Raw genomic sequence first — 14,302 nt, 5'->3', positions numbered from 1 at the left:
TCCCTGCACGTCCATTATTTTTTTTAAGCAATTTGTGTTTTACAGAAGACTCAGATGAAGTTTCACAGGAATTTTTAATATTTCTTAAACTTTTTTCTTCTTTCTACATCTCTAAAAAAAAACCAACCAAAAACCAAACCCAGCCAAAACCAGACCACTTCCTCTCGTGAAGTTCCAAAATCTTTCTTTTGTCAGCTACTCAGCATGCGGGAGGCTTAAACCACTTGCAGTGTGCAGACCATAGTATTCAGTGAGCTGTTGTCTGAATGACATAGCAAGTGTCAAAGGATAAACTAATTAAACAATTTTAAGTTGGGTGCATGCCTTTGACATTAGTGTGTGAGAACACAGTAGAACTATAGTGTGCTGCAGCGAAGTACCTAATTGTGTTATTTAGACATGTATTCCCGTAATGGAAACGTCAAATGAGAGACACATGAGAAATCGATGAAGCTCTCCTATGTGCACAGGACAGATTCCTCCTGTGATACTCCCCACCGTGTAAGAAATTCAGAGGTGAATTTGAAAGAAAAGAATGGAAATTCAGTGCAAGTCTTCTATTGAATTGGCCACAGGGTGTCACTGTTGCTCTTGGCAAGCAAAAGACGACGCTCCCTCTATCTGTGTGATCCATAAATGCTGCAGTACGACTGAGATGCGTCTGGAAGTATTTAAAAATATCATGCATTCTGACAACGAATAAACAAATCAACCACCAAAAAACCCTCACAACATTCTAAAGACATCACTGTGTAAAATGTCAAGAAAGCCAGATACTTAGTTAAGCAAAATTCTCTGAGGGTGATTGCGATGGTCCTTCAGACAATGTGCGAGGAATGCTGAGTGGGGACCAGAGCTTGCTGTTACCTTTTGTCAGCAGAACTTGGGTCAACACAAAGCATTTAAAGAAAAAAAAAAAAAAAAAAAAAAGGTTCCTCTCCCAGCACTGCCTCCCCCTCCAAGACTGACTCTGGCTGAAAGACCACAGGATAACCTGAACAGTTACTACCAAACGAAGCTCTGGGCCTAGGAGAAAAAGCTGCTTTTAATCCATGCAAGGATTATCTCAACAAATAATATAGTGGAATAGCCTCAAACATTGCAAAATATGTGGGAGAGCCATAACTTTTGCTGGCATAGGTAGTGAAAAAAATGTTTTGATCTTAGCAGAGCATCAGTGATGTATACTGAACTAGGATCTCCTTTAAGAAGAAAACTGAAGTAGTAATTGTCATAAAACAAGAAGCCTGAACTATATGAGAGGATGAATAGGAACTGCTGGTGAGAGAAGAGAAAGGAGATTTGCTTCTTGCAGAGCGACGGGAACGATAATAACACGCATCACGCACTGCTGCACATCCTCCAAACAGTTACTTTCATTAAACCTGACTTCAGTTTCTGCTAAGAGTCATTTTCAAATGCCATCAGTACATGGGCTTCCATTATACACAGCTGAGTTAAAACAGCCTATAAATGAAGACAGATTTTACTGACTTTGCCATCTCATTCTTGTGCTACCATCTCCTGATGGTATCAGGACTGTAAGGTAGGCATCCACTTTGCTAGGTGGCCTTTGTCATCTTGCTGCCTCCACTGAGAATAATTTAAAGGGTTCATTAATAGCATATTGGAATATACATCTGCATGTATAACACTGAATTTCCATGTGTGCCATGTTCTTTTCTTCTTTACTAGCCTTGAGAACTGTAATTTCAGTACATTGCAAGTATCTTATCATACATAAACTATGAAATTCTAGGAAGGTATAGCACCTCAAAGTAGAGCTTTTAAAATGCAAATAACTGAAAACAACAGAAGTTAAAACAGATTTTATGCTACCACCATGCTTTGAAAAGATAAATGCTAACCTGTTTGCTACTATAAATAATAAAGCTTATTTACTTCACAAAGATCTTATGGGGATTGATCACTTTGTATCTTATACAAGTTTGAATATGTGAAGCGCTGTGACCCAATTCCACATATGCTTTCCTTTGAGAGATTAATCTCCCTAAAACGAATGTGGCAGCTCACAGCATACCGTAAACTGCTTGCTTACCTCTTTGCACGTATAATGTTTCATGTTGCAAACTGAAAGGGATTGCTGGTCTCTGTTATGGTCTCCTAGTATCTTGCCACATTAGCAAAATCTCAACCATAACTGGAAACCCAAAATGTTAAGCAATCATGGACTAATGAGACAAAAAATGAATACTGTAATATCACAATTTGTAGTAATGTATTTTGATTATCCAGAGTGAGGGGAGACTAGAAAAATCCAAATAATACTGGCACCAGGAGACAGAGCACAGTGGTAGGATACTGGATCTCCTGACTGATTTTGGGCTAGTTTGGAACCATTATCTATAGCTCTGTGCCCTTTATTTCAGTGAACTACCTAGTGGTAAGTTGATTAATTACATTCTTTAGGTTGCCCTGTGGCTGTAGTAACTCTCACACTACATTAAATTAAAAAAAAAAAAAAAAGAAAAAAAAGAAAAAGTAAGATTGAGTACTATTCTGTCCCAGAGGCCCTCCTGCCACCTGATGTCACTGTTCTTGTCAGGTAGAGGCAGGCAGGCTGCATGTCTGCGAGAACTGACGGCTCTGGAAAGGATTTCAGCAGGTAGGAAGCACTTAGGGAAGTCATACAAATTATTTTGGTAAGTCAAAAGATAATGCCTTATGGAGGGTAGTTGTTAAGACAAATCTATCAACCAAGACAAAACAGATATTCAGTTAACTGTCATTCTCCCTGTGGCCTGCTGGGGATGGGCTGGGGCTGCCTGACACACAAATGGGCAGAACTGCACATGGCAAACACAGCCCAGGGAAAAGCCCTCCTCCACCTGCACTGCTGCAGCTGCGTTCCCAGTAAAGCATCATGAAGTAGGAGAAACGCCATGAATAAGAAGATAGTTGTCTGACACACAAGACCTAAGCCCAAGCAGAGACCAAAGAACCTCATACATTTCGTGACGACTGCGAAGCTTCTCCTGCTTGTCATTGGCCCTGAAAAGAGTCCTTATCAAGCTGATGGCGAAACAACTGAGGATTCGAGGTGAGATTTAAACAATGAGGGCAAGAATGGAATCATCTATGCTACAGCAAGGTAATCATCTGTGTTCACATCTGGCAAAGACAATGCAATATTATGGTATTAAAAAAAGAACAGCAAGATTTTCACTGAGATATTTTAATCATTCAGAAGTTTAAGAAGGAGATATAAATAAAATGCACAGCTATGCCCATTTGAGAGCCTTTCATGAGCAGCAGAGAAACCAGGAAAGGCCTGTTGGAACAGCGGCACAGGGTCTGGCTCTCAGGGTCTTCTCAGCCCAAGGCTACGCAGCATGATTAATTACAAATGACAAACAAGCTCAATTGTTAGCTATACTCTTGCTCACAGAAGCACGCATTGGTTAATACTGAAATGTCTACACATATTCATATGTAGCATCTAAAATACATCTTATATTTTGCATGTAAATAGACTTGCAGCTTCATGCATGATGAACCTGGTTTTCACATAAGACATATTTTAAATGCTTGGTTCCTGTGGGATGCGTCAGACACCTTTCTGTGACCGACTCTGTTTCAATTATACTATTAGTCAATGCCCCATAATCGCAGAACAGTTTGTCCTCATCCTATGACTTCTTATGGCAATCTACTACCAGCAAACCACTATCTTTGTGTGAGGTACAAAAAAAAGAAAAGAAGTACACATGGAGCATTCATGGAGTTAGTGCAAGAGAGAAAAAGAGAAAGTGTGAACACCACAAGTAATGCAATGGTCTAGTTCTTGCAAACTGACCAATTCAAGCTTCTAGTTTAGTACCCATAGAAAACAAAACCATTGCAAGATAGTGTTCCGGACAAGTAACAGCCTTTCTTTCTGTGCTGGCGTTTCCCCTTCATTCAAGGCAATTGAATTAATATGTTAATGGAGTGTGGTTATCCATCATCTTTAATTACTCACTACTGAGCCTGATGGTTTAAAATTCCCAGAAGCTGAAGGTCCCTTTGTAAACACATATTCTTCCTGCACATTAGTTGCGTCTAAGCACACCAATACTATTTTGTTGTATAATAAAATAATTATCAGTTTTACAACATTCTTGTTAGAAAGGGATTACAACAATTCAAGTTGGAGGAAACGGCATACCATTAATTTAAGTAATCTCTCAAGATTACACAGCAAAGCTACGACACAGTAAGTAGGTAACAGTTGTTAGTAGTTTCCACTTACCAGTGTTAACCTTCCTCAAGCATCAAACTTGCAGTTATACCATAACAGTAAATAAACGCTATTTATACAAAGCTTGCACTTTGAATGTTTTATGAATGAGTATGTGGGAAGTGCTGTGAAATATCAACTGATGGTTAATATTTAAATTGCTGCTCCTTTACACTTTAGTCGTTTCATTGCTGCTATTTGCAAAGAATTTCAAAGCTCAGAAATCAGTGATTCACTTTAACAATTTTTATAAATAGCACTATGTTAAAAAAAAAAAAAGTATGACAAGGAAATCCTCTGCCTCCCAGGGAAATAATTGTTTTCAAAGACAGAAATTGTTTATTTTATCTATCAAAAGAACAGGTTCTTTGGTCTGTCTTACAAATTATTCAGAAAGCAAAATGCTTCTGTCCTGGTTGCCTAAACCTTGCAGAAGTCCTTCAGAAATGTCACAAAAATAATTCTGGGTAGGATAATCTCCAGTTTGAAATAACACAAAAGGTGTTACTGCCTTAGCAATAGCACTGTTTACTTTAACTAGTGATATGTCACACACATATACATGCCTTGTAATGAAGACTAATTCCACCAGTAATACAAGCATCAATTTAAATGACCGTACTCTTTTTTCTTAATTAGTTTTGAATTCTTTTCTATAAGGCTCTCCAGACAGATAGGAAGCAGACACCTTTGGCACACATGGAGAGAGAGAAACACAACACTTAAGCTCTGCATGGATTCCCAGTATTTCCTCACCACTCTGCCTGGGGTGGCTCTGTACCCACATACTGCTCTTCACAGAGCCCACCCCACATCTTCCACAGGTACCTCCCAGCACCTGAATCGACCTGGGGACCTTGCACAGGTGGTACCGCAGCTTTCTATAAATCTGGGTTCCTTTTTTTAGCTCCTGGTCATTAAAACCATGGACTTTCAGTTCAATTACGTAGCTCAACGTACATTGAAAGATGCAGTTAAGCCCTATAGGCCTAAGAAAGCAGAGATTCAGAAGCAGAGCTCTGCTGAGTATTTCACCACACTTCAATTTTATTTGAATTTAATGTATTTTTCCTAAAGAAAGACTCTCTAGAATTATGTGACTCTAGCAAGACATTCAAAGAGAAAAATTCAAAACTTACCTGGCTGTCACCTTCTTCTAACTTGCTTTGCATCTCAGCCTCATCAGCTGGACAGGGATATTCTTGTTTTCCTCATGGTCTATGCAGTCCCTGTTGAAGAAATCAAATGCATTGAAAATATTTCTATAATCCCCACTGAATTATGAATTACAGAAGAACATTTCTCAAATAATTAACCTGAATGTGTGCTAGCACCAACAATAAGATGCTCTATGAATCCCAAGACTTCATTAAAAATAAAAAAGAAAAAGCCCCAAAACCAGCAGTTCTACAATTACTCACTTTCTTAACAAACCAAACGTCATATTAAAATTTCATCCAAAATTCAGTTAATCCTGCCACTAGAGGTAACCCACATTGGTTAAGCAGATATCAGTTCAATTGAAAAAGAGAAAAAAAAAATATAAGTATATAAAGAGAGAGAGAGCGCTAATACTATAATAAAGCCAGTGCTCTCAAGAGAACACATCTGTCTCTCCTGCTCCTGTCCGTGATCCTAAAATCAGTCAGTCTTTCTCAGGTGGGAACCCTCTCAGCACGCTGCTCCTTCTCACCTGGGCACTCCCGCATTCACACAACAATCCTATTTCCTCCACCTGGAAGGAATCCTGCCACTTCCTCCTAAAAACTAGAAAAACGATACAACAAAACTGGAATTTGGGGCTGAACCTGGCAAAGCAATGCACAAAACTGCTACACGGGGATAAAGAAGCGGCAGAAAACCCAGAGCAGCTCAGAGCCCCTTAGAGGGCGGATTTGGTGCAGTGACTCAACTTGAAACCAGGTCTGCAGTGAGGAAACACCTGTCACAGGCAAAGCGCCGCTCCGTGACCTGTTGGGATCACGCTGAGGAGTTCCAGCCCTGGCACAGCTCGCCTCCAGCCAGCAGCACAACTCCGCACCGCTGCGTGGCCACACACCACACGCCAGCTCATCTCCCTTCGGCGAGGGAAACCTGGGGAGATCGTGTTCTTCTGACACCATTAATTGGGGATTTCTGGGCTCTGACATTCAGAACTTTCAAAGTCAATAATTTAAATGAGTTTGTTATACAATATGTAAACTTTAAATATTAAAATTTTCTAAAATTTCTGTGTTGTTTTTTTTTTTTTTTAAATTCCTGAGAATAAAAAAAACGCAGCTGCCTGCTTAGAAAACCTGCTCTTAGGCATATAAACTCACTGGGTTCCCAAAAGACTTAAGCTCCCAGGTGATCAGAGTCTCTTTAAAAAGTATGACATAGGCTTTAAATCACTGAAATGCTTTTGATAATGGTGCTATTATTAACATATTCTATCTTCTGATCATCATAATGTGAAACCATTGAAATGTTTGGGTTATATATATCAGTACCACAGACAATGCATCAGCAAACTGATAAATTAAATTATTATTTAAAATATTTAAGCCATCTCAGCTACTTACAAGCTATCCTTGCAACCTGGCATTAGCAATATCATTGTTGCCTCTGACCTGCCACATTGCATTATCTTCATAATTAAGTGGGAATCCAGAACAATTTTGACCATGATAAAAAGATAGCCTTGAATTACAGTCACTAAAGAGACCCGTGACATTCTTATTTAGGCATCCCAGAGGATTTATTAGGAGCAATAGCTTCAACTAAAAATCAAGGTTCACTTACGTCAATTAGCAAAAGTGGGAACACTGTCTTAGTTAGGTAGACATTCTATGTATAGAGCAAAAATAGACAAATCTCTGAAAGTTTAATTTCATTAAAAGAAGTCTGGGTATCCAAACATCTCTAGGTAAAGAAATAAACTTGAAATATGAAATCAGAACGTTTTTAATAAGCTCCCGTAAATTTCTTGCTTTATTTGCCTGACTCAGGTAACCATGACAATTTTTCTCATGATCTAACGACATACCAAATGGATCAAAATCAATAGAGCTACAAAATGAGAGACTTGGCCTCTTATATCTGCACTAGCAAGATATGCAGGAGAAGAAAGTCCTACAGCTGTGTGAAACAAGATTATTTCTGAAGACGACATTTCAAGTATGTCCATCTAACTGGTAGACAAATTCTAGATCGGGTTTTTAGTTTATTTTTATAATATCTTTTACTTTACAATTAGTCATTAAAACAACCAGTGGTCTAAAATTCCTCCTGCAAAACAAAGGAAATACCTGAAAGCTTATCCAAGCTTGAAAAATCCTCCAACTTAACTAAAATCACTGCAAAAACCAGGCAGTTCCTTCCTCTCTCTGCTTTATGGCCCCACACTCCCCTATTTCATCCTGTCATATTAAAAGGAAGATTTACAAAAAATTGTCCATAATAACTATATGAACTAACTGCAGTCTTTTAAATCTAGTTCAAGAAAAACATGCTGAAAGCAATTTGCATTCACTCATGACTAACAAAACCCTTTTGATGTTACTGAAAAACAGGGAAATTTTATTTTGAGAACCAACTATCACTAAAATCAAAGGCAGGTTTATTACTGAAAAGTCTCTCCTCAGTGCATGTATCTGTTTTCGCTGGTACCACACAGCTTGCTCATAAAACGGTGACTTCAGATATCTATGCTGGGACCATTAGTCAGTCATGTATTCTGTCATGTTCTTCAGTGCTGAGGAGATGAATCACATATGGCTAAGGACTATATTTTCTACGTTTTACTTAAATATCTGATTGTAAAATATCCATTCATTTGCATATACCACCCCCACGCTGGTGATAACCCAACTCTCTGGCACTAGCTGTTCAGCAAGGCCTAATTCTAGTCGAGAGCCGGGTAGTGGGGGCTGATAGGCAGGGCTTTAGGCTTGATTTTTCACTTCCATTGACAACAGCCAGAACTGCTCGTGCACACGCCTCTGCTTCATGATTTATGCTGCTGACACTCAGTACGCCCACTTACAGTCCCTGGCTTTGCAGTCGATGGGATGAGTAGGTTGGCTGGCTTTTCAAACCAGGAATGAGTAGGGAAAAGTCCCACTCGCTTTGCCACAAACAATAACATCGCAAGTCCAGCTGGAAGAGGGACCCGCGACTCCCCGAGACGTGTCCGTGCCAGCCAGCCCAGAGCCAGCAGGCACATCTGCCGCGGCGGGGGAGGCAGAGCCGGCTGCTCGCTGCCGTGCGCCCATGCGGAAAAACCCAGCCTGCGCTCCCCAGCTCAGCAAAACCACCACCGGCCTTCGACACGCAGCACCTAAGGCTGTGTTTCTCTGTCTAAGGGACCCAGAAAAAACAGATCACGTCTAGCGGTTTGAATTATTTGTAGTGAATTTTCCATCGAAACACGTATTTAAAGTGGTTTCAGCTCCTCCCACGGCTCTTCATCGGTGAAGCAATCTGGTAGCTGATTCAAGAGTTCCTTTGAGTCCAGGGAGGAATCTCATTCTAAAAATCTCCCTGTCTCTGAGGGTTCCATGGCCTCCAAATATGCTGTGTTGTGACAACAAAAACGATTCATTTTTTGTTTCCCGTCTCTGAATGCCACCATTTGCGACACTTTCCTTGAAGGAGCTGTCACCAGCTGTTTGGAGACAAACAGCATTTTTCACGCAGCCATGACCGGCTGCTGTTCCACAGAGCCAAGAGCGATAAATTCCGCTCGTCTCCAGTGCCTCACCACAGCATTTGTCCCTCTGTAGCCTGTGGTGGATACCAGTGCACTGTGGTAGTATAAGGGATGCAATTACAGAGAAAGGACAAGATCCTATTTAAAACAGAAAATGATACATGATGTTTGTTGTTCCACATGCTTGAAAAATATCACCTTCACCAGTGATTAGTTAAAATAAATCATACATGGACTGGACTGATTTACTTTAGGAGTGACACTGCGACTTTGCAAGAGAAGCTGGGAGGGAATATTAGGGAATGCTGGTTTTATGCAATGTAAGAAATACAGTTGTACATTTGGAATCCATGCATTCCAAGACAAAATGCAGAGACAAAAACTTATTTCTCCCCTCAGCCATATTAAAGCTGTATGCATTTGATGAACTGAGACTTAACCATTAGAATTCTAGAAGACAAAATTCAGTATTCTGTAGCAGAAAAGTGCACCATGACTACTTTTCTTTTTAGAAATCTTATCTGCAGAAATTTGGCTTTGTAAGACTGACTTGTGTCATATCCCCTGCCTCAACTACAACTCCAAAGTTTAAAGGAATTCACTCTCAGTTTTGAAACAACATTATTCAGCATTGCCAGGAAAAAAAAAAGTTAGGTTTCAAACATTTCTGTCTTTGAAAGGATTAGAACTTAGTTTTATGGTCAAAGGCCTTATTAGCACAGCCTTTACAGATCAAATGACCATTTTTGTGGAATTCATGTTAGTTATTTGAATTGTAGCAGATGGTAATTTTTTCAGCAAAGAAAAATTTCTAGTGTGTTGCTTTAGGACAAGATAAATAAGGTTGATCTTCAGATGCTTACAGCGAGGATCTGTTAAAGCTGCAGGCCTAAAATGCAGATTCCTTGTCAAATTTAATTAGCTTCTGTGACAGTAAACGATGTAGTTATTTAAAATTAACCAGGGTGAAGAAAAGCAGTTTTGCCAACTTTCTGTTGTTCACACTCATGCAAAAAGATGGCAAAGTGACTCTGTAATGCTGTGAATTCTGTGTCAGTGAGAAACGAACGCCAAGCCTTGGAATTACAAAATGACTCAGAAGGACCTGACAGAGGCTGAAATGAGAGGAACAAATAATTTCTTACACAAAAAGCCAAGTGGAAATGTGCTCAACATGACGTCAATGAAAACCCATGACACTTTTTGACAAAGAAAAGCACCTGTAGACTAGATATGCTGAGAAATCTCTGCAGTTTTTTCATTTGAGATATTTCATTCACAATACCACAGGGGTGTTGCCACTGCTGTTTAGTAACTTATGCCCACACTTTAATGTGAGTGTATGCTAACAGTAATAAAAGACAGGAATGAATTTTGAAAGATGTCGGCATTATAGAAATTACCATGGCCCTATTTGTTAGTTACGCAAATTCATTACGCAAACTTTACAAATCCTTATTCTTCACAGCGGAGCACTGTTCAGAAATGCTCTCTCTGTACTTTTTACAAAGTGGGAGAGCAGCAGCTTTGTTGTTTTTAAATAACAGAATCATTTGTGCGCTTCTTGATCCTTCCCAACAAAAGACCATTTGGAGAATGGATCACTTTCTGGAAATCACATACTAGTGCAGGAGCTAAGAATTTGGGAAGAGATTATGTTTGTGAACCTCTGTTCAAGACTGGATGTATAGAATATGAAGTTTAATTGCAAAACTAACCAAATTTCAGATCACTAATTTGTCCTTCAATAGAAAACTCAACATCAAAACTACCTGCTAACTCTTGGCAATGAAGAAGCGATATATTGTTTCAGGACATTTTACAGAAAAAAATCAATGCCAACACACACACATTCTCCATCACTAAGACTACTAGTTGTGCAAAATAAACAACAGAGAATAACTAATAACATGAGATGCAATTACTAAGGCTAGCTAAAAATAATTTTTAAAAAAGGTAACAATTAAAAAGGTAATTAAATTCTAATAACATGCAAATAATTGTGCGTATGTCTCATCTAACATATACCGTACGTTGCCATTTAAAATACTAGCCTATGCTACCTTCTTCTCCAAAACGAAGGAAAAGCAGATTTTTTTTGCTGATATGGAAGTCCCAGGTCATTGCAGTTGCACAATATTTAGATCGAAGTCAGAAAGTGCTGCAGTCACTTTAGCTGCCTATAGTATAAGATGGTAACTTCTTCACTATCAGCCTAATGTCAGGGCTATTTTATCATCTGTCACATTAGTCAGGTGCACGCTTTTGCTCATCTGTAAATCTCTGCAAAGAAAAAAAGAGGATATTCCTCACACTCCAGGATATTATAACCCCTGGACAACTGCAACACCTTCTAATGACTGCACGAGTCATTCTGAATGTTCTTCAGCCCTTGGTTCTTTTAACTGACCTATGTGTAAGATTAGCCTTGTAAATGAAACTAGGAAGATACTCTTTGGGTATAAACAAACATCTTATAATTACGATGATGGTGCTCTCTATAGACACATTAACTCAGAACCCTGTAGCTGTTTCTCTAATAGCTCTGCGCCTCACTCAGATTATCAAAATAGATCTGAAATACTACTCGGGCGAGGACTTTTGCCTTTTTTACAAGGCTATATTTATGTCTTCGCTTACCAGATAAAGGAACAACAGACGGCACACTGGTATTAAATACATACTATTACCACAAACAGTTTCTTATGCCTGACCTTCATGTGAAAATGTGTGATCTGTGCATACTGTTATCTCTGGGAATATACTGGGTACTCACGAACAGAGACACAATTGGCCGTGTCTGATTATGTCCGATGTATATGAGAAACTAAGGGCTTGTTTATATTCTGGCAAACACTCAACTGTGGGAGTTGAACTGGGAGACCCACAATAGTTTCTGTGGACTGCAATTGTAAAATGAACTTGCATTCATCATTGTGACTAGCAAATTATTAGCTGGGGATGGGAAACAGCTCCCTCCAAATCACTTGGCTGAACAGCACACAACAGGAAGAAGAATTAAAGCTCAGACAACAGTGGGTCTTATTTCTGGTGGGCACTGGAGGCAAAGAAAATAGCCTGTACAGCTCACTTTTAAGTTGTAAACAGTAGACAAATATAACTTTTGCCATAAATGAAAGCTTCAGTATAGGGTTTGTTAATGTTTCTTTGCTAGTATCTAGCCAATCAACCGATATAAATATTTGTGAAATTAAATTTTATTAGCCAGGATGTCTACAGAAAGCAAACATAAGCCTTTCTTGCCCTTTGTGTGCATTCACACCAGAATCTCTGACTAAAAAGGTAAACCCTTTAGATGGAATGCACCTGAATGAACACAGTTTAATCAAGCAGTTGGACTGCTGATACCTATTAAAGAATATAAAAACAGGGGAATTTCTGAAGTGCCTAGAAAATTCAATTTGCTAACATCAAAAACAAATGAGACTACCACAAACAAAGAATAAACCAAGATTTATCAAAGAAATAGTTACAAATTATGCTTTCAGTGCTTATGCTACTGGAATTTGGGGTTTTAGCACCATCCCCTGAAGGGTTTGCCTTTTGAGTCCTGTAACAGAGCCTTGGGGACCTTGGGCTGTGCACGCTTCTGACCTGGCCGCCACCACTGGGTGAGCTAGTTGTCTACAAGGCAATGTGCACAGCAGAAAAATGAGCCAACAGTAGAGGTCAGCCATGACCTGTAGATTTTCTCTCCAGATTTCTTGCCTGAACAATTGATGCTGTTTACTGTACACCCAGAAAGATCTGGGGCACCTCTGCCAAAACAGCAGTGGATAACAGGAGCAGGAGGAAAGAAAATGAGTTTCCTTCCCAAAATGAGACAAGGCACAAATCTGGGTACCATAATAAGAGCATTGCCATGGGAGGGTTGAAGTATTAATACAAATGGAAAATAACACAGGGTTTCTCTGTGAATAACACACAGCTCCCCCAGCAACTTGCTCCTGTCTGCTAGCTGATCCAAAAAGGTCAAGATCTCACAGAAAAAAACAAACAAACAAACCGAAACACATAGAAAAGAAATAATAAGCTCAACCTATTTTAAAAAAAAAAAAAAAAAGAGTACCTGAGAACTTTGACAGTGTATGTCCCTACATCAGTTGTGGCTTTGCTTTTGGAGAGTTATCATTGCCACTTGCTGGTTTCTACCACCTCTCGATAAAGTTATTTGGATGTTGGTTCATTTGCAAAGGGGAGTGTTTCGGTCCTCCTGTATGTTAATGCTGGAACACATGATGTACCAATGTCCTGGACTACTCGGTTTGCCCCTAGTTTCCTCTGGTCCTGTGCTCAACGTTTAAAAATACTTAAACAGTGGCTACATAAATTAGGTCAGTGCTTTAGCCAAAACAGATCACCAGGATTTTTAAAGTTGAGAATTAACATGGGCTAATAAACTGCTGTTTGCTGGGTTATTTGATAAACAAGCATTTAGTCACCCCTTGCAAATGAGGACACTCTTCTATACCACTCTTCCTCAAATGCAGCTACCTAAGACATTAATTTAAGGCAGCAACTGGATTTGAAAAGCAGGGATTTGGAAAGAAATATCCCATGCATGGTCTCAAAAATGTACTTCAAAGATGCAAATGGGAAACAATCAACAAAACGCAATGAATTTTTTAGGCTTGCTTTCCAACTGCACTGCACTTACATCTACACCAGGCAGGAGCTCAGGCATCATTTTACTCAGTCATGTATTTGTCAAGCACTAAACACAGCACCCCTCAGCTATGGTTGTTTCTCCCATATCCAGACAAAACATCTAGCACCTGAGCCCTCAGCTCTGCAGCTCCGCTGGGGATTTAACAGCCATGTGTGCAACATCATTCTGCCCATCTCCCTCTTCCCCCAAAGGTGACTGAAGCCAAATTCCTGGCTAAGGCCAGCAGGGACTGGCCCTGCCCTGGACCCCCACCCTGGGCACTCTGCTGCCCTGCGGGCTAATTCCTGCCTTCCACAGCAGCAGCCGCTGCTAATGGCAAAAAAGACTGGCCAAGGCCTTGGGCTGAGGGGGAGAAGGGAGCTGGGAGGGCAGCTCCGTGCCGCTCAGGGACCTGATGCCCTTTGGCTTTTGGGCAAGCGCGGGCAGGGTGTCTTCCCCGCGGCCCCGGGCACGGCCGCTGCCCTGCGGGGAGCCGGGCTGAACTCTGCCCCGCCCGGAGCCGCCTCCGCTCTCCGTGACTCGGTCCTGCGGCCGGGGGAGCCCAGGCTGCTGCGGGAGGGCGCCAGCTGGCAGGGCTCGGGGACAGGCCCGCGGAGCGGGGAGGGCTGCGGGGTGCGGCTGCCCAGCAGGGGAGGGGGCCGCTCCCGCTCTCCTCCCTATAATGCCGGGGCCGCTTTGC

Source organism: Caloenas nicobarica, chromosome 10 (genome assembly GCF_036013445.1).
Source record: "Caloenas nicobarica isolate bCalNic1 chromosome 10, bCalNic1.hap1, whole genome shotgun sequence".
NCBI lineage: Eukaryota > Metazoa > Chordata > Aves > Columbiformes > Columbidae > Caloenas > Caloenas nicobarica.
This window is presented reverse-complemented; position numbering follows the sequence as displayed.